Raw genomic sequence first — 19,429 nt, 5'->3', positions numbered from 1 at the left:
TCTCCCACCATGAGAACAGAGGAAATCATAAACAGGAATCCTGCTGAATATCCCTGGCAGTGCCTTCGTGTTCCTACTGTACCAAAAGCCCAGGGCCCTCTTCTTGGGTGACAACCCATAGGTTTGACTCTTCCAACAAAGCTATGTAGCCAAGAGGCTCACTTTAGGGTGGATGACATAAGCTCAAACTCATGTTTGATCCCCAAATAACAGGTTGCCTTGGTGGACACTCTTTGTGGTCCAGTTTCCTTTTATGTGGAATCAAGACCCTCTCTTACCTTGCTTGCAAGTCTATGACTCAGATTCTCCCAGGCACAAACTGATTTTCCTGTCATAAATCATGGACATTTGATGTGTTTTCAAACAGGAAACATTTTACATATGTGAGACCCACGTTGGGTTAAGATAGAAGGGAAATTTTACTTCCTGGAATAATATGTATATATTTTCAAGAGGCTTTTCAATTTGGGAAGTTTCATATGGCCTGTGGGTGGCATGTTGGATATCCCAAGATTTACTTAGTGCAGCATGATAATCTAGCTCCCAATTTTACATAGTTATTGAGTAGAATTTGTAATGTTTCTAGAAATACCACATGTAGAAATTCTGTCCTTTCAGGTAGTTCTCATTAGTTGGCCAGAAGTGTTACAGACTGGCCAAGTCAAGGAATTGAAAGTCAGGCTTCTGCCCTTATTTCTGATTTGGTTAGGACTGAGGTTTTCCTTGAGAAATGTCACTGATCATGTCTCTTCGCTGATATATATGCAAAATAAAGCTCTCTAGCTTGCAAGGCTTTGGAGGGGCTTTTTTTGTAAATGTTAAGAAACCTACAAGTAAGAATGATTACTGATGACTGAAATACTTATACCTGTCAGGAAGGATGGCAACATTTCAACCAGCTCTCGAGAGAAGACAGGTCTACAGTGCATTAGTCATCATCTGTGGATGATGTATTTGAGGACAGGATGCACAGAAGTTGAATTTATAAAAAAAATGTTGGTACAGCTCATTTTGGAGAAATCATAGATTGCAGCTTTATATTCTGGGAAAATGGAATTTTCCCTCCGTTGTACAAATGTGGCAGAAGGGATCCTCACTGTTTGGCATTTCTGGATTCTCATTAATGTTTCATACACACACACAGAGATTCAATAAAGTCTGTGATAATTAAAAATCTTATTTAGATTTAAGATGCCTTAAAATATTAACATTTAATGGTATCTCATAAAAAATGAGTGTTTTACTTCTGCTGTTTCATTTATGCATTTTCCTTGGGGAGATGGACAGTCAACTATGAGTTCATACTTGTCTGGTTTTCAAATGTTATTTTCTGTTATTGAAATAGAATGTGGCCTTTCAGCTTCCTTGTCCCAGGAGAGTCTTGGGAGTCTTAGGGCATGAATCTTAAAATTTATCTCTTTTCCTTCCCCTACCATTACAATCAACCACTTACTATGCCTTAAGTTCATGGAACCTACTAAGTATGATCTTAGGTACAAAAATGAGGAAAATGAAATAAGGGCTGAAATAACTTATTCAAAGAGAGTTTAGGCAGAGATGTGGCCAGAATTGAGGTCATTGTATTCCTAATTCAGTTCTTGCACAAATATTTATTGTGTTGGGTGCTGTGCTAGTTGCTATTTCTGTGTCCTTTCTATTCTGTTTTGCTGCCTGCCTTTCTCTGTGATACGAAATTTGCGCCATGAAAATTACTTTCCATTGTAGAGGAAAGGAGTTTCAGTGGTTTTCCTCAGTTTCCTCATTTATAGAATGAGGATGTTGGACTCCCAGTTCTAAACTTTCATCAAGTAAACATGAAATTTGAACTCTGAAAAATCCTTCATTGTGCATTTCATGTGGCTTGTGAGCATCACTCTATATCTTAGTTATTTTTACTTCATTCTTAAAAATGGCCCAAGCTGGGTGTGATGGCACATGCCTGTAATTCCAGCACTCTGGGAGGCTGAGGTAGGAGGATCTCAAGTTTGAGTCCTGCCTGGGTAACTTACTGAGTTAGAGAGATCCTGTCTCAAAATATAGAGTAAAATAGGGCTGGGGATGTAGCTCAGCATGAAGGTTATGAGTTCAAACCTCAATACCTTGAAAAGAATGTGCCATGAAAAATAATGCTATAGAGCCTGTTGGTGTTGCAGTGCTTGAGTGGAGGGTTCTGCTATTTCAGTCAGTTGATCATTTCTTGCATTAGGTACCATGTAGTGAATCTGTGAGGCTTCTTCTAATTTCTGGGCTCTATCAGGTGGTGCATGGAGCTACACAGTAGCATCACTTTGAAGACCTAATACAATAAGGAGGCAAAAGTTTAATAAATGCAAGCACATGATCACATGTGTAATGGAATAAAACAATTTTTAATATGGAGCCGCGGGATATGGATTATACCAATATCTGAGTTACATTGAGTAAGCTGGACTTATGCCTCCTGGTGCCTTTAGATACTAAAATATTAGAAAAATAGGCTTGGAATATAACCTTTAAACTGCTTTGTGTCTTTTGTTCTGGGATAATGTAAAGGTGGTCACTAATTTGTTGGTTGATTGTTCTGTGGGAAGGAATTTGCTGACTGCTTTACATATAGCATTTTAATTGCTTTAATTATTCAGTGGTATGACTCATTATCCACGTTTTACCATGAAGGAAGCTGAGTTGCAGAGTAAATGACAGACCCAAGCCTTTAGATCTTCTATTTTCCTGGAGGACTATCCAATTCCGAAGCCTTAGTGTTAATAAAAATCTGTGCCGTAATTCTCCCAAGCCTATGCATGCACACATTTGTTCATTCACTACACTTATTAGCACATTATTGTTTAAGGTTCCATGAAAATAACAGAAAATAAAATAGGCAAATAATCTTGATCTCATGGAGCCATTGGACGTACAGAGGTTATGGTAAGTGAAGAAATAAGTAAGATGTGTGGCATGTTATATGGTGAGTGGGACTTTAGAGAGCAATAAAGCAGAGAACAAAGGAAGGAGCAATGAGAAAGGGTTTGAGGCTTGCAGTTTTGCATAGGAGGTCAGACTGGCCTTGCCAAGAAGGTCACATTGGAACATGGGCATGAGCAGAGGCCATGTGAAGAACGTCATGTTGGAACCCAGGTATGAGCAGAGGCCATGTGAAGAAGGTTATGTTGGAGCACAGGCATGAGTAGAAGCCATGTGAAGGTCAAGTTAGAGCATGGCATGAGCAGAGGCCATGCAGAAAAGGTCACATTGGAGCACAGAGCATGACTAAAGTGGGAGTGGGTGGGACTGAACCCCTATGGGAAATGGTAAGAACAAAACAAAAGAGGAATTAGAGAGTGAGACTGGACATCACTGTTTGGAATTAAGTGGCATAAAATTGATCTTGTATCAGGAAAGTGTGGGATCTTTTTCAAGATTTAAGATGTTTTAGGATTATTCATTGGTAAACGGTAATGATGTAAACTTCTCAATGCCAGAGAAAAAGAGAGAGGTGAGAATTACGGTAGCCATGTCTTGAATCGATGAGGTAGAATGAGACCAAGTGGAAAGTGGAGAACTTGGTTTTGGAAAGAAACATAGGAAAGATTTGTAAGGTGAATATAGCAGTGCGTGCCTATAATCTCAGCACTCTGGAAGGCTGAGGTAGGAGGATCACATGTCTGAGCCCAGCCTGGGCAACTTAGCAAGACCCTGTCCAAAATAAAAAAGGCCCGGGATGTACCTCAGTGTGATGGTTCTGGGTTCAATCTATAGTACCCTTTTCCCTCCAAAGAAAACCATAAAAATGAACAAACAAAAATGGTTCCTAATGGTAGGAGAGAAGGTATGGGGACCTATGTGGGGAGGTGAAGAGATGAGCCTGTGGGCATTCTCTTCTGATCGCTCCCGTTTACTCATTGAAAAAGCAAAATCGGATGTTGAATTGAGTGCAGACGGAAGAGATCATGCTGGAAATGTAAAGAGAGAATACAGAATTGTCCTCCAGAAGAGCACAGAGTGGCTGGAACACATTTGTGCAATTTCCTTGCCTGACAGTGCTAAGGGTCCACTGGGGCTAGGTGTCCTGTGTTCAGAGCTAGAACAGCAAATGTGGTCGTGGGCTCAGCCCCAGGGAAGAGAGTCTGCTGCTCATGCCAGGCTCAGGATGCACAAGTGGGTGGGGAAGTTGGTTTCAGTGTGGTCAGGGTTTTGCTGGAAGGGTGAACAGAGATAGTCATTGTGAAGTGTAACCAGGCAGCTGGGAAATAAGAACATGAAGTGGAGCTAGGGACGTGGGAAGCATGATGAGACTGATGGATGCTAAGTCACACAGTGAGGAGGCAAGAGTGACAGGGTGAGGTGGGCAACAGGAGGTGCTGGTCTGAGAGAGGGGAATGAGTCCTTTGGGATTTAACTCAAGGTTTGAGAGGCTCAGGTGATAACAGAGGACAAGAGCATTGAAGGAGAGGCTTTTGGAGCTGAAAGGCCACCATTAACCGCAAAGCGAAATCACTAAGAATCATTTGGGGTATTCTTACAGAGCCAGAAGTTAGAGAATTCCAGCAAGGGTAGAGGAGAGGTTGGCAACAAGTTGCTGAAGGGTTCTAAGGGAATGAGAAATCAGCTCACAGTGAGCCCTGCTCACAGGTGGTACCGAGGGTCTGGGTCTTTCCACAGGCAGAAGGGAGAATGATCTAGAAAAGAGGATCAAGGAGGATGTGGAGCTCACTTTGGGAACCCCCATTTGGATGGTGTGGGGACATTGAGCTCTTGAGCAGCGGCATGTAGATCTTAGGTTTGGAGCAGGAAGCTGAGAGGAAGAGTCAGTGGAGTTGAGCAAATAGAAGGTTGCAGTAATGTTGTGAGCTTGGTGGACACAGTGGAAGAGCTCTGGGAGTTGGGGCATTGGTGACAGGGCCAGAAAAGAGGGTGTGCGGAGCCACATGGGTTGATAGTTTGAGAAAAATGGAATGAACGGGAACTCCTGGACTTCTGACAAATGTAAAGCAAACTCAGTCTTGAGGATCTCTAGGCAAATAGTGGTGGAAAAGCTGGGAGGGAGGAGGAGAAAGGAGGGCGGGAGGGTGGGAAGTTTGTCAAGAGCACATAATTCCTGCAAATAGTGTCACCTTCAGCAGGAACATCAGGGTATCTGGAATGCTCTTCTAACTCCTGGAATATGAGCAGCATTAAATCTTAAGTTACCCAAGATCTGTATACTTAGGAAGTCATTTTCTTCATTTGTGAGAAGGCTCAGCTGCAGAAATAGAGATTCCCCCCACCCTTACAGTCTGTTCTTGTTCCTTCTTCAGGTATCACACTTATAGCCAGTGTTGGCTATATGTATCAGGCAATGTGTTAGTGCTTTCAGGGAGAAAGAGGAGGGAGTTGCATGGATGGATAGAGTCTTTGCTTGGGGGATTTTACAGTCCAGGGGGGCAGGAAATAACTACAAGGAAGGTAGGAAACTGTGGTGGATATGATGTACTCACAGGGGGTCCTGAGGAGCTGGAGGCCTTTCTGAAGGGGGGGGAGAATAAACACAGAGGGGTGAGGAGGGGGAATCATTTTCTCTAGAATATAGAAGTTAGGACATCCTTTCTAGGGGACAAATTTCAACCATTTTAACCAGCTCATTAATATAATTTTATAGTCCCCTGTGAAGAAGTTGAGTTCGGGTAAGTTATGTAGCATATATAACATGGTTTATATATAGTTTCTGTCCAAAACTTTTTTATGAATAAGTGAATAGATGTATGAGTAATAAAACCACTTATGAAAAACTTCAACCTTAGAGGTTATTCCCTTGAACAAGTTTCAGACATTTATTGCTTATGTTAAAATTCTTGTATAAAAGGGAATGATTGGATCTTGCTACCTTTCATTCCTTTAGGGAGAGCAGAGGGGACAATTTGTGCTCTGGTTTGAGAGAGTGGGGAAGACACTCGTGAATCTTTGGTCTCTTCCTTCACTTTCCCATAGCGGTGACTGGGAACTCCTGCTGGCTTGTAGACTGTCAGATCTTGCCTTAGCACTTGCCCCGAATCTTGTGGATGATCCTGCTCATTCCCTGTATGCCACCTTTTGCTCATCAAGTATTTTTGCAGAAATGAGCCCATGCTTGATTCCTGTTTACAGGACATCAGCACAGTTGTCTTCTGTCAGATACAAGAGGGTTTTATGAGTGATTTGGCCACCTGGCCAAATTCATTTGCTTGAATTAAGAGAATTATTCGATATAGAGGCATCTTTTTGTAATTTAACACATATCTCTGTTGCCTCAGAGATTAATATAAGAACGTGTATAAAATAACCATAATTACCAGTGTATATTTTTAAATGGTTCTGGGACTTTCTTCTGTCTACCAAGTAGTCTGGTTCTTGCGTACTCTCAGGTGAATCACAAAGCAGTCAAATGTGAGCAGTTATGTGTACGGTTTTTTATTAACATCAGTGTTACTGAAAGCAGAGACTTAGGTGTTTAAGTGGTTCATGCAATTTTGGAGAATCAGAAAATCATTCCTAGGCCGGGCGTGCCATAACCTGGCAGTTTTAAACTTTATTTTGATGAAGGTACTTTGATGTTTTTTCTCTTTTGCAGTGCTGTGGATAGAGACCAGGGCCTTGCACATGTTAGGCGAATGCTCTACCACTGAGCTACATCCCCAGGTCCTGAAGAAAACCTGAAATATGAGCATAGATGCTGGGAAACTAATCACCCCCTTAACTCTTTCATTTTGAGTGTTTAGGTTCTTGCTATGTCTCTCCTACACCAGGTTGAGCTATTATTTTGGTTTAACATGACCTGACTGGAACCTTTCCTAGGTCCCTATTCGAGGGGGAAGATTGGGTTATCTTGAATTTTCATGCCATTCTTATGCTACTGATGTGTAGTTTGTTTTAATCTTCATGGACTTTGCTTTTTCAGTCACAATCTCCGGGACTCTGGAGAATGCATCTTTTTGGCCTTTTTTCTTATTTATTTAATAAGGTAGAACTTAAGTGGCATATCAGATTTAGAAGTGCCTTACAACCATCTTGAACTTCTTTCCTGTGTGCATGTCCCTCCTGTCACCCCAAGCCCATTTCCAACTTAAGAATAGACAGGTCCTTTCTGCTTGGTTTTTGATGAGGAAATGGTGTTTACTTAGGCTCTTCCTAGTCACTAATCATTAATTTGTCCCCCCGAAGAGTTTGCAAGAGCAATGAAATCATAAGAAAGTCAGAATTCCTCCTTTAATTTTGATTTATTTGAGTTGAACTTTAGCTCTGAAATAATTCTCCACTACGTTTGGCCTAATTATCCTGATAGTTTTATTTGGCATTCTGAAGTCTGTAGCTGTAGGATATTTAACAGTGAGACGGGGAGGAGAAGCCAAAAGAATTAAGATGTGTTATGTGCACGGACTGACTCTCCACAATGAGTGTCACCCTTATATACTGCAACACAGGCATTAGTGAAGGTTTAAAAAATATTGGCTGCCATGTTTCAGTGGAGAAACTTCTTTTCTCTAGTTTCTTGCCATTTGCCATTTTGATGGTTGTTCCTGGGTTTTTCAGTCTGTTTGTATTTAGTTATTATTTGAGATTAGGCTTTAAAACGTGAAAAATGCTCACTGTGATAATGATTCATCTGGCATTTCACACCCATCAATAACAGGGACTGTGTTTTCCTCGCCCTTAAGCCAGCCCAACAAGAAGTGCAAGGGCTGTTTCGTTCACTTTGTTTTTATTTGAAAGCATCACCTGCATCCGTGAGAACAAATGTGAACAAATCACTGGCATTTGGAATGTATGGAGCACGTGCTTTTGGTTTGTTCCCACCAGTGACTGCTTGTACACTCCCGGGATACATCAATGACTAGAGGGACAGAAGCAAAACAAAAATTTATGCATTCACTGACCTTATATTAAATTTGGGGTAGGCAAGGGGAAACGGACAAAATAAAATCCATGACAGATCAATATAACAGATGGCGTGTTACAGAATGGTAGAGTTAGGAGAAAAGTCAAGCGAGGTGGGTGAACAGGGACATGAGGTCAGGGTGAGGTTGAACATTTAGACTGAAAAATAAAGTCAGTGCAGGCTTCTTAAAGGTAGCAAGGTAATTCCTCATGATGCAGTCTGGAAAACACATTTAGAGGACACCAGGGTGGCTGGGGTGGCTGAGTGGCTGAGTGATGTAAACAGTGATGCGTGGGAGGAAACCAGAAAGGCAGGACAGGAAATGGTCATCACCTTACCACCTACCTCTTGTTACTGGGGACCGAACCCAGGGCTATCTCTAGCCCCTTTAAAGGCATTAAAAATTTTATTTTGGAGATGGGCTCTAGCTAAGTTATCCAGGTGAATTTCAAACTTGCTATCCTTCTGCCTGAGCCTCCCAAGTGCTAAGGTTAGGGTTGTGCATCACCATGCATGCTAGTAACCTGGCTTTGAATGGCCCAAAGTGTTATTTTAAGGATTGTTGATATCTCTTATCAACAATGTTATCAGCAATGGAGAGAAAAATAATTTTGTAGTAATATTAAAAAGAAGCTGATGTTTTCTTTTTCTTGTCGACGACTTTGGTATGATTTCAGATTGGACTCCTCTCCTTTGCAAAAGTGTTGGGAAAATACCTTCAGCTTTGCTTAAAAGTCGAGTAGTCTTCTCAGCTTTGGCTTGGGGCCCGTTACTCCGAGTGCCCGGAGGAGGCTGCTCTGTGCTTGCTGTCTAAGGAAGTCTGACCTCTCCCACTCAGCTCCTCCGTCCACTCCAGCATGTTCTCTTTGAGGTACCAGGATTTAGGGATCTTTCCCCCCTTTCCCCCAAAGTCTTCTGACTGTGCTGTGGTCAGTTTGTGTATTTATGAGACTTTGTTGAGAATCACAATAAAGTTGATCAAATTCACCTTTTACATCTTAAAACTGACCGACAGGAACAACAAGTACTAATGCGTAGCTAGCGGGCGAGTCAAACAGCGAAAGCTCCCTGGCCTCAGGTGTAAGACAGGGTTAGCACCGAGTTTGCACGATTGTGAAGGCTGGAGATCATGTAGTTAGGTGTCCTGCATGGACCCTGGTACCAGAAAAGCAACCGTCTTGCGATCTGGTGTTTCTCTGGGGCCTGCTGTGCTCCGGCCATGGAGAAAAGGCTTCGCATCTCTGGTCCGAGCTTTCTGAGCCTCTCGAGGACCAGTAGCAGGAAAACGCTACTGTGAGAAAAGGGGTCAGTATGGTCGGCTGCCTGTCCCACCCAGAGCAGAATGCTCCACGTGTGGCAGGCGTTGGATGCGTCTTTGTTGAACAAGTGACTGTGCATGCCTGTTTCACAGGTGAAGAAACTGAGGTGTGTGAGATGGTATCCGTGGCCCGTGGGAGACACCCGGAAGTGATGGAGCAGAGCGGCCCCTAGGCAGGAGCCTGGAGCCCACGCCCCGACGGCTGTGTGCAGCCAGAGGCTCCTGCTCCTGTCCCGGAGGCCCCAGAGTCAGGGACGGTGCTGGCCACGCGGAGTTTCAGAGCCATGATGATTGCCGTTGGTTGGCAAACATTACCTCCTGCCGGCCCCCAGGACTGTGAGACACGGCTACGCGCGGTGATGCCTCAGCTCGCGCTCGCGTACAACGTCACGGGGCACGGGCGCAGCAGCGTTTGCAAAATAGCACACGCTGCCTCCACATCCACCCACCTGCTGCTCAGACGCCCTGCGGAGATTCGTCCGTATATATGTTTTTCAGGGTCCTGTCCGATGGGCTCAGTGAAATAATCACTGGTCTGGACTAAATTTATTTCCATTAGTTTATGTAACAAGTGAAAGAGAAGCAAATTAATCTCAGAACCTGAATTCAGATTCTTCAAAAGTAAGTCAATTTCTTATTAGGTAGGAGGTGAGTTTTATTCCAGTCTTATTGATTGAAAATTAATAATCATTATTATAGGTTCTTTATTTCATTAAAAATACTCAAAACTTAAAATAGAGGAAAGTCTGATACGCAAAAACCACTAGCTTATTTTTTTAAAGATAAGACTCTTGGAAAATTTAATCTGGAGTACTGTGTTAATGATATGATTCCAGTTTGACTGTGTTTTTATCTTTACCAATGTCATGTCAATGCCTTTTGAATGGCAAGAGCAGCCTTTTATGTACTTGCTAGATAACTCACGTGGAAATTATGAAACAGACTTTTAATCGTATTCAGTTACTTCATTGATAACGAAGACAGAACCTCAAAAGAAATGGGTTAATGAACTATAGAAAATATATTCTTATAAATCTTTCATAACTGCATATGATCTTGATTTAATCTGAAGACTCAGAATTCCAGCTATTGAAGAAAAATGCAGCTCAAAAGGTTTCAAACTGAGGCGGAGCACTTTTTCTTAGTGTTTCTTAGGTACTGGGATGTGTCAAATGCTGACACAAGGTTAACAATGATTTATAAATTGACATTGCAGTGGCTTTTTAAACTTCCCACTTGGGCAAAAAATAGAAAAAAATCATTGCCATCATTATTGACTGAATGTGTGTTATGGGCAGGAACCACAGGGCTTCTCCTTCGCGTATTTGCTGGGTACCAGTTTAAGAAACACTGGCCAAAGCATCAAATTGTGAGAAAAGCAAGGACCAAGGAGGTCAGTGTAGAACCTTGCTCTAGCTTATAACTTTTCGTATTCTTCATACAGTATCAGATGGTGAAAAAAATGTTAAGTGTGGTAAACTGGGAAGCAGTAGAGATAGGATAGAATGAAGAGGGATACATATTTATTTCTTGAATAGGTATGTGGAATTAGAACACATTGCAATGTGTGATTTGGAATGATTTATACTCACAGGTATGAAAGTAAAAATGTATTAAATTTTCTGACGGTGTCAGAGTCCTATCTATGTTGGCTTGTGGGACATTATTTTTGTAAAGTTAGTGATGATAATTTTGCCAAAAGGAAATGATGCGGGTGACAGGGAATGAGACATTGAACCCAAACTTTATTTTTGAGTATGAAGAAGGCTTCATATTTTATGTAAATTTGGGTATTTTAAGATTATATATCTCTGAAGAGTCCAATCAATAGCCACGAAACTACTCTGTCTTTGTAAATGCCCGCAACTCAACACCAGCCGCTGAAATCACGGCGGTCCTGGGATTCCCCGCAACCACAGGGATGAATTACACATAGGCATTGTGACGGACAGGCTCATACGCCTTCCCCACCTGTAGTAAATGCAGTCCCACACTCTGTGCCCAGGTATATATTATTGACTTCCTTGCCACTGTGGTGAACCTCAGCCTTGTGGCAAAGGATGTTGCAGGAAATATCTACCAGTTTAACATTGCTAAGTGGCAAATATTAAGCCACTGAAATAACTGCTGAAGGAGTTCATAGCAATACAGTGATACCTCGGTTCATGAACGCTTCTGTTTGTAACAATTCTGTTCGCATCATGTGATTATCTAGACCCAGGTCATCTTCCCCAGAATCCTGGAACAAATTCAGTTTGTGAATAGAGGTACTACTGTACTCTGCACATGCAGGTGTGACATTCAGAAAGCAATGTGTAGGTATGTTTAGTGAAGTGCTGTTTAAACTCTTCCTGGAAGGTGTGTTTTCAGCCCATTCATGTTTCATCCACTCCTGTGAATAGTGCCGTCCTTGATGTCCTCCTGCTGTGTGGTTCCTCCCAGCTGGCCTCTCCTGAGAGACAGGGTCAGTCCTGTGTAGGTCGCACCAACACCTCCTTGGCTGGGATGTGCCTCAGGAAACTTAGTCTGGGCTTTGGTGGTCCAAGCTGAGAAAATGCAAAGGTCACTAGTATCTTTGGGTTTGGAAACAATTAAAATATGAGGCTCTTGTGAGAGGCAGGCATGTGAGTTATTGTGAACCAATTAATCAGAATGAACCGGGGTTCTTTGCTAGTAACAGAATCACAAACTACTGAGAATTTAGAGAATCATTATTCACTTACTGCTTCCGGTTATGGACTAGTTGTGGGATTTAATTTTGTTATGTTTGGATGACCTGCCCGAGTTTATAAACCACTTTAAGGTTGAATCAAAATTAGTGAAATGTAAGTATATTATGGCAGTTTTCCAAATGTTCCAGTTACTTTGACTTGTGATAAGTTCACATACATGTACAGATTTTCAAAAGTAAGAAATAGAAAAGTCTAGTAACAGGAATTTATTAATTAATTTTTCCTATTGACTAGCATTTAATTAGTAAATGAAAAATTTAGTTTATAGTGCGTGTTAGGGGTTATTACATTTCACATTTTCAGTTGAAATTATGTTCTGTGTAGCTGCATTGCTAAATACCTTTTTTGCGCTATGATTCTTTGAAACTTGATAATCATGTGGAATTTCATATATGGAGCACTATGGTAACTTCAAGTTAACCAAACAACTATATGATCTTATTTAACTGACACTATGAAAATTAAAACAGTACATATAACTTGGATTTCTGCTCTTTTTCTCTTCTTTCTTTATATCTAATCTATGCTTAGCGGTAAATAGAAGTCTGTTTCACCTGCTTAACACCAAATCAAGGAACATGAAACCCATAGATTTCAATCCAGTCACTTTGATGGAAAGATGTGCTCATAGCATTGAAAGCATTTGTTCAAGGTCAAATATAGCTGTTTGGCATTCAAGGAGAAACTGTAGTTTGGCCTCCCGACTTGCAAATTGGCACCTTTAGCTCTACAGCATGCTGAGTAGGAACCAGAAATATTAACATGTGTGAACGGCCTGAAGTCTCTCTGTATTTGAGAAGACGGAGACAGACACCCCCCCCCCCCCCGCCCCAAGGTACAAATTGAACTCCTATTCCACAAGGGCTTTTTGCAGTGCAGCCAGACGGGGTGCACATGGAATCTGCATCCCGGAGAGTGGGCTACGAATTCGGTGTGAAAGGTGAGTGAAACGGACAAGAGAGTTGGAATGAGGTCCTGCTCCTTAAGGGCTCACGCCCAGCGATTGCTGTCACTCCGCCAGATCGTGCAGTGCTTGCTGCTCTGTGAATCTCAGCACGCGGTCCAGGATGTGGCTACGTTAGTGCTGGGCACGCGACGAGTGGAAGATGCCGGTAAGATGCTTTTCCCTGTGCTGCTGACGTGTTCTGGCACATTTCCTTGCAAAGCACATGTGCTCATGGCTGGACACCGCCTCATCGCTGATTCCCACCTCTGAACTGTGAAGAAGCAAGCCAGCTCCCCTTCTTCTAAGACTGCGTGATGAGAATGAGTCTCAGCACAGAGGGAATGGGCCAGGAATGGCTGAGCATGGGGTGCTGAGGAGGACCTGGACCTGGCCACCACTTCCTGTCCAGCGACTCCAGTCCCAGCACAGGCTCAGTGGGGATCCACGACAGCACAGAGAGCTGCAACGGAAGGCCTGCTGGGGACGTGCCCACAGCGCCACAGGGTTGGGACAGGCTGCCAGGCCTTCCCCCCGGGTGAATACAGGTGGCCGGCACCTGCCTCTTATCTCTGCTGAACCTGAGTGTCCTTTCTATACACCTAGTCCACAAGATACTTTCACATAGTTTCTTTAAATTTCTGCCCATTCTGGGAGTAGTGGAAACCACACCTTCCTTTTTTTCTTCATGGAAAGCCTCGAACTAAACCGAGGACTTCTGGTGAACTCACAAACCATTATCCTTTGCACTGTACAGCCGCTTAGGAAATACATGCATGCACTACACACACACACACACACACACACACACACACACACATGCATGTGTGTGCACGCATTTTGAAAACAGAAACCATAAGGTGTGCGTCTGTCCACAGATACACCTTGTTAGGTGCTCTGCAAACATGACAATATGCTTCATAAACTTGAAGCTCTAGTTCAGTGAGAATTTGGGGAGATCAACAAAGTGGCTTTAATCAGTCTGTACATGTAGGCTAAAACACACTACACACACACAAATATTCATATATAACATTTAGCACATCTCTATGTTTATGTCTCTATGTAACTAATTGCTCCCTCTCTCTCCCTGTCATTGTCTATGTATCAATCACTAGCTTTAATTAATACCCCAAATGTCCTCCAGAAAAGAGACAGTGGCTGTCAGGTATCAGCCTATAGAGCTCTTTGTTTGCTGGTTTCTGGAAGACACAGGCAGCCTGCCATTTGACCCTAGTGCTTATTAGAATCCCCCTCAATGTCCAGGACTTCCGGAGCAGTGGCATCCCATCACAGCTGCATTTGGCTTGCAGCAGTGACAAGTTGTCACTGTGTCCCCTCCCTTAATGGAGCACGTGGCCACGGGTCACATCCTTCACACTGTTTGTCCTCACAGCAGAGCTGCCCCACTGTGTGCTGTCTGTGCTGGGGACACAGACTCAGACAGCTGAGTGATATAACAGAGCTCCGAGGCCAGGAGGCTCGGTGCTTCCACGTCCCTGTACCCAGCTTTTCTTTTTTGCATGCAGAGCCGGGGGCCCTTGTGCGAGGTTACTGATGAGCCAAGCAGCCGGCAATGCTGCTCAGTCCAAGCATGCGATCTCCAACCTCCACCAACTATGATTAGACATGCAATTGTGCATCTAAATTTAGTCTACCATTTGCATATGTAATTAATTATAATATAGCTCGTTCTCTCTGGTCTCCCTTTCCTATCAGTTGAATTACTCAGGGACTCTTATATGACACTAAAATCTTTTTTAAAAGTACATGTGACATTTTGAAGGATAAGACTAAGTGCTATTTATAGCACTCCAGCTTCAAATTCAGAGCCTTCTGCTGTGATCAGACAGCAAGGAGGGCTTCAGTCTTTCAGGAAGCAGCCTCACAAAGCTTTCCACAGCCCCAGCTTCTCTTTTCAGTCATGTTCCATATTCACTAGTGATCATGGAACCTGTATCACCCACACCAAACACAGTACCTCCTCATTGGCACTCAGATAGGATTTTTGGTTCATGCATTCATTTATTTAACCCTTATGTGTTGTGTTCCAAGCCATTGTGTGCCAGGTCCTGTCTCAAGCAATTCATAGGTAGCCATAGATGTCATTCCTGATTTGGTGGATTGATTTATATCCCCTCAAAATTCATATGTTGAATTCCCAGCCCCCAGGACCTCAGAATATGACCTTATTTGGAGATATGGTTGTTGCCTATGTGATTAGTTGAGATGAGTCACACTGGAATAGGGTTGACCCTTAATCCAATATGACTTGTCCTCAGACAAAGGGGAAATTTGGACCCAGAGATTCACACAAGAGTGCTACAGGAAGATGGAGGCAGGGATCAGGATGATGCTCCTACAAGCCTAGCAGTGCCAAAGATTGGCTGCAAACCTCCAGAAGCTGGGAAAGGAATGGAACAAAGTCTCCTGAATGAGCTTCAGAAGGAAGCAACCTTGCCAACACTGCTCTCGGCTTCCACCCGTGGAGCTGTGAGAGGATGCACTTCTATTGTTTAAGTCACTTGCTTGGTGGTTCTTTGTTACAGAGGGCAAAGCAAACTAATCTGTGCAGGTGCCCAGTCTGGGTTGGGTGGGGATTCTGAGGCAGATCTAGGGCAGGACCCTCTGCTCCTGGCAGCTCACATGGTGCCCAGGGAGCTCCCTGTGTGGATAAAGTCCAAACTGAATTCTGGATCCTTTCACTGGTTTAAATCTTCCCTACCTCTGGGCCTTAAATGCCTATGGAGTGCTGAGGAGTCATTCTCTCAGCCTTCGAAGGACCTGCAGAGACCTGGGTTACCAGAACCTTCAATTTCCTCCATTTATAGAAGATGCTGTATACTATGTGTACTATTAACATTTAAAAACTGTAAAGCATGCAGGAAAATAATAAATATTTGAGAAGTCAAAAGTCAAGTATGATTGGGTTCACATTTTGATTTCCAACAGCCACGGTGAAGGCCAGATGCACAATAGCAGTGATTTGCAGCTTGACAAGAGTCGCAGGAGGCAAGGTGGTAGAGGGGGAGGGCTTATCTGAGCTGAGAGAAGATACTGGAAATGGGGCAGTTTATTGGAAAGAGCTGGCAGGAGTCAAGCAAAGGCCTCCACTTGTTCAAGCTGGATGTGGAAGCCAGCCGCTGGCCAGCAGAGTGTGGGAGTGGGGCAGGAGCGCTGGCATGGGCAGAGGGCCGGGCGGGTGGGACACTGCTTCCCCTGGGGGAAGCACAGCTTCCAGAGCTTGGTCCAGCCTCCCCAGCACTGCCAGGGTGTGGTCTTACATCCTGGGCAGCCTACAGAGGAAACAGAGCAGACTCAGAAACCAACACATCTCGATGCTGCAGAGAAAAAGTATGCGTTATGATCAGAAAATATGGTACCTGTTTAAATTAACAAAACTAGTACAGACACATTGCCAAAGATCTCCCCTTACTTTGAACACACTATAATGATGGGGTAACCACCGTTTTTGCCACTTACTGATGCAGTTCTGGAAATCTTCTTTAGTTGTGCTGTCCTGGCTGCCTCACTGTCCTGAATTCATTTAAAACATTTACCTTTCCTGGTCATTTTGACTTTGGGGAAGAGCCAGAAGTTGCCTTGTGCCAGATCTGGTGAATAAGGTGGGTAAGGACACACTGTCATGGTTTTGAAAGCCCGTCTTTCCATTGGACAGCACTCGGCTGCAGCATTCACTGTTTTTGATCACAACTCATTAAGACACTCATGAAAGAGGACTTTCAGAACTGCCTCAGCAAATGGCAAGAATGTGACATAAATGTGTTCAGAGAGAGAGAGGAGGTATTTTGAGGGGGAATGATGACAATATGTCTTTTAGTTAAATTTTTTAAAAAATTAAACCTTTACTGTATATCTTGATGACCCATTATATATTCATTCCTGGTGAGGTGATGTAATTTAGAACTGGAGAAAAATGAAGCATTCTCAAATCCTTCTTACACGTCTGGAAATAAGAAAGGAACATGTCAATTGGTCCGTGATATCTGTATATGTATTCTTATTCTCTCTCATCAAATTTGGACACCAGTTTTCTAATAATTATTTCCATTACACAGAACAGAAGGAGGAATAAAGGAGTGAGATGAAAGGATGTCACAATGTTTATACATTGCTCAGTTTATTAATACGAAGGATCTTAAGACTCTTTCTTAGAACCTATTTACTCTTCTTACTTTATTCCCAAGCTGATGCGCCAACTGGGCTGTGTAATTTCAGCCTTATTGCAGAGTGGCTGGAGGAAGGGTTAGGGCCCGAGTGCATCCGAGCTAAAGCCACAGTGACCTTAGCAAGGTGGCTTCTGTGAACCACATGTCTCAAAGGTAAATGACTGCACAAGATGCATGAAGGAGAGGAACCTACACCAGGAAAGAGCAGCCACACAACGGGAAGGGTAGGATCTGGTGGATCCGCTGGACACAAGTGCCATTCCTCCACTGCTCCATCACCTCAAAAGGGGTCAATGTATAACATTAATGATTGTGACGATTATTCTGAAAAAGGGATTATTTTGACTATAACCCCTCAGATATTTTATAGTTTACACGATTAACTATAGAAAGAAGTTTTTAAAATATTCATATTGTTTTGTAAAATTTTAATTTTTATTAGCACAGTACATGTTTCCAGTGCACAATGATTGCATTCATCATGGGGAATTGGTACATGTACGTGACACATCTCAGTGTTTTAAATTCCCTTCCCCTCTTTTCCCTTCCCCCTTCCTCCATCTCTAGGTCCTATGCCCCCTTTGCAAAGAATTCTGATTCTTAGTGAGAATCTGCTTTGGGCATCTGACCAAAAATGTCAAATTCTATCATGTTTTGGGTGAAATTTTACATGTTAATATTTTAACTATTTTATACACACAGATAGCTTAAGAGGGCTAGTTGAGGCCTTTTGTAAATGCATTTTATTTGATTTGTCATATGTGGTTTTCAGTGTTTTGATGGATTTAATTTCGTCGTGAGCTTGAATGATACCTGACATTTGTGTGCACATGATACTCCTTTTCGTGTGTTTGATCCTGCATACATTTGTTGGAAATCTCCTCTCTTCTCTTACGTGTGAAAAAACCTATTGCAATCACAGTGATAGTAATGATCTTGGAGATACAACTTTGTTTTATTTAAAACTTTTTTATTGGTACACGTTTGTAGTACACAATGATTACATTCATCCTGGGAGGTGGTACATGTATGTGACATTTCCTAAGGAGATATAATATTGAATCTGAGTTAACTTCTTAAAATACATTATTTGCAGATTTTAAGATTTTTAACTGTTTTTGGCAATATTACTTTGGCTGTGGCCCACACTGTTTGTGACATAATAGTATGATATAATAGTCTGTCATGAAAACATGATTGGATACTACTGCTAAAAGGTCATTAGCTTAGAATTTAGGAAAATCAAAATATTCTCCAGGCAAACAGTTTGTGCTTCTGCTAATTTCTGATACCCTGTTATCTTCCAGGTTGAATATGGAACCCAAAGGGCTCTTCTAGCTCAGGCTCTTGCCTCTTGGAAGGGCATATTTCTCCTAATAAGATGCACTGCCCAAAAGCTTCATACCTTAAAAAATATAGCTATGGGATTGCATGGTATTTGTTAGGCACCTAAGTAGTTATGGCCTAGTTTCTGTTCTTTGACAGAGCTGCTACATTCACGACAGAGTGTAATGTAATGCACGACAGGTTTTTTACTATCTTCGGATACTGCAAAAGAATAATTTGCTAGAAAGGCAAGAAGAAGGAATTCAGATTTCACTAAATCTGTGTTAGACTCACTGCCTTGCTGCATTTGAGGTCTTACCTAGTTTATTTCAGGTCTAAGGCTCTCCGTAGGGGACACAGGACCCAGGCTAATGTATTTTAGACAATGATATTTGGGACAGAAATTTCCAACACTGGTTTTGTGGTATGTGAGGGGATCCTCAATGATTTCAAGAGGGAGCACTTACAAGCTCAAAGGAAAATGCATTTTAGGTTTACTTTGGTGAACCTGCTCAATGCCACTGAGGTTCCTTTCCTGTACTGGTAACATTTGAGCTGGAAGTGCAAGTCCCAGGCATTTGAAGACAAAATGTACACAGTGCCTACCCTTAGGGAGCTTAGCCAAGCACAACGCACCCGAAAAAGTACAGCGAAGCGTTACAGGTGCTGCTTAGGGAGAGGGCTGCGCAGGTGCTGGTTCTCTGAGCTGAGGTGGGGTTCCACTGCACGGCTCTCGTCGCTCTGCTCTGCCAGGGTGAAGGCTGGGAGCCTTGGAGTGGCCTCTTCTGTCCACGTGTGACTAACCCACAGAGCAATCTGTGATTCCTTTTGAAAAGAGTCTTTGCCAAAAGAGGAAAAAGCAGATTTCTTACATTCTCACTTTGCTACTCATTTCTTTGACTTACTTATTAGGAAAGGTGTGTATGCGTGTGTGTGTATCATATCCACACAGCACACACACGTGTATACTGTACGCTGTAGCATACACACGTGCACATATATGCGTATGTGTATATACACAGATATGCATATACACCGGTGTGTATCATA

General features: G+C 42.7%; 1 protein-coding gene across 3 annotated transcripts in view; it reads left to right on the top strand.

Moving 5' to 3' along the window:
* Fgf14 (fibroblast growth factor 14) overlaps positions 1-19,429 on the top strand; it is a 629,887-nt gene that overhangs the window by 63,694 nt on the left and 546,764 nt on the right. The gene's annotated exons all lie outside the window — the stretch shown is intronic.

The sequence above is a fragment of the Heterocephalus glaber genome, unplaced genomic scaffold (genome assembly GCF_053883595.1).
Source record: "Heterocephalus glaber isolate CG9 unplaced genomic scaffold, H.glaber_assembly_v1.0 deba00001579, whole genome shotgun sequence".
In the NCBI taxonomy this organism is placed as follows: domain Eukaryota; kingdom Metazoa; phylum Chordata; class Mammalia; order Rodentia; family Bathyergidae; genus Heterocephalus; species Heterocephalus glaber.
The sequence above is the reverse complement of the archived record's forward strand: the minus strand, read 5'-3'. Positions and strand labels throughout refer to the sequence as shown.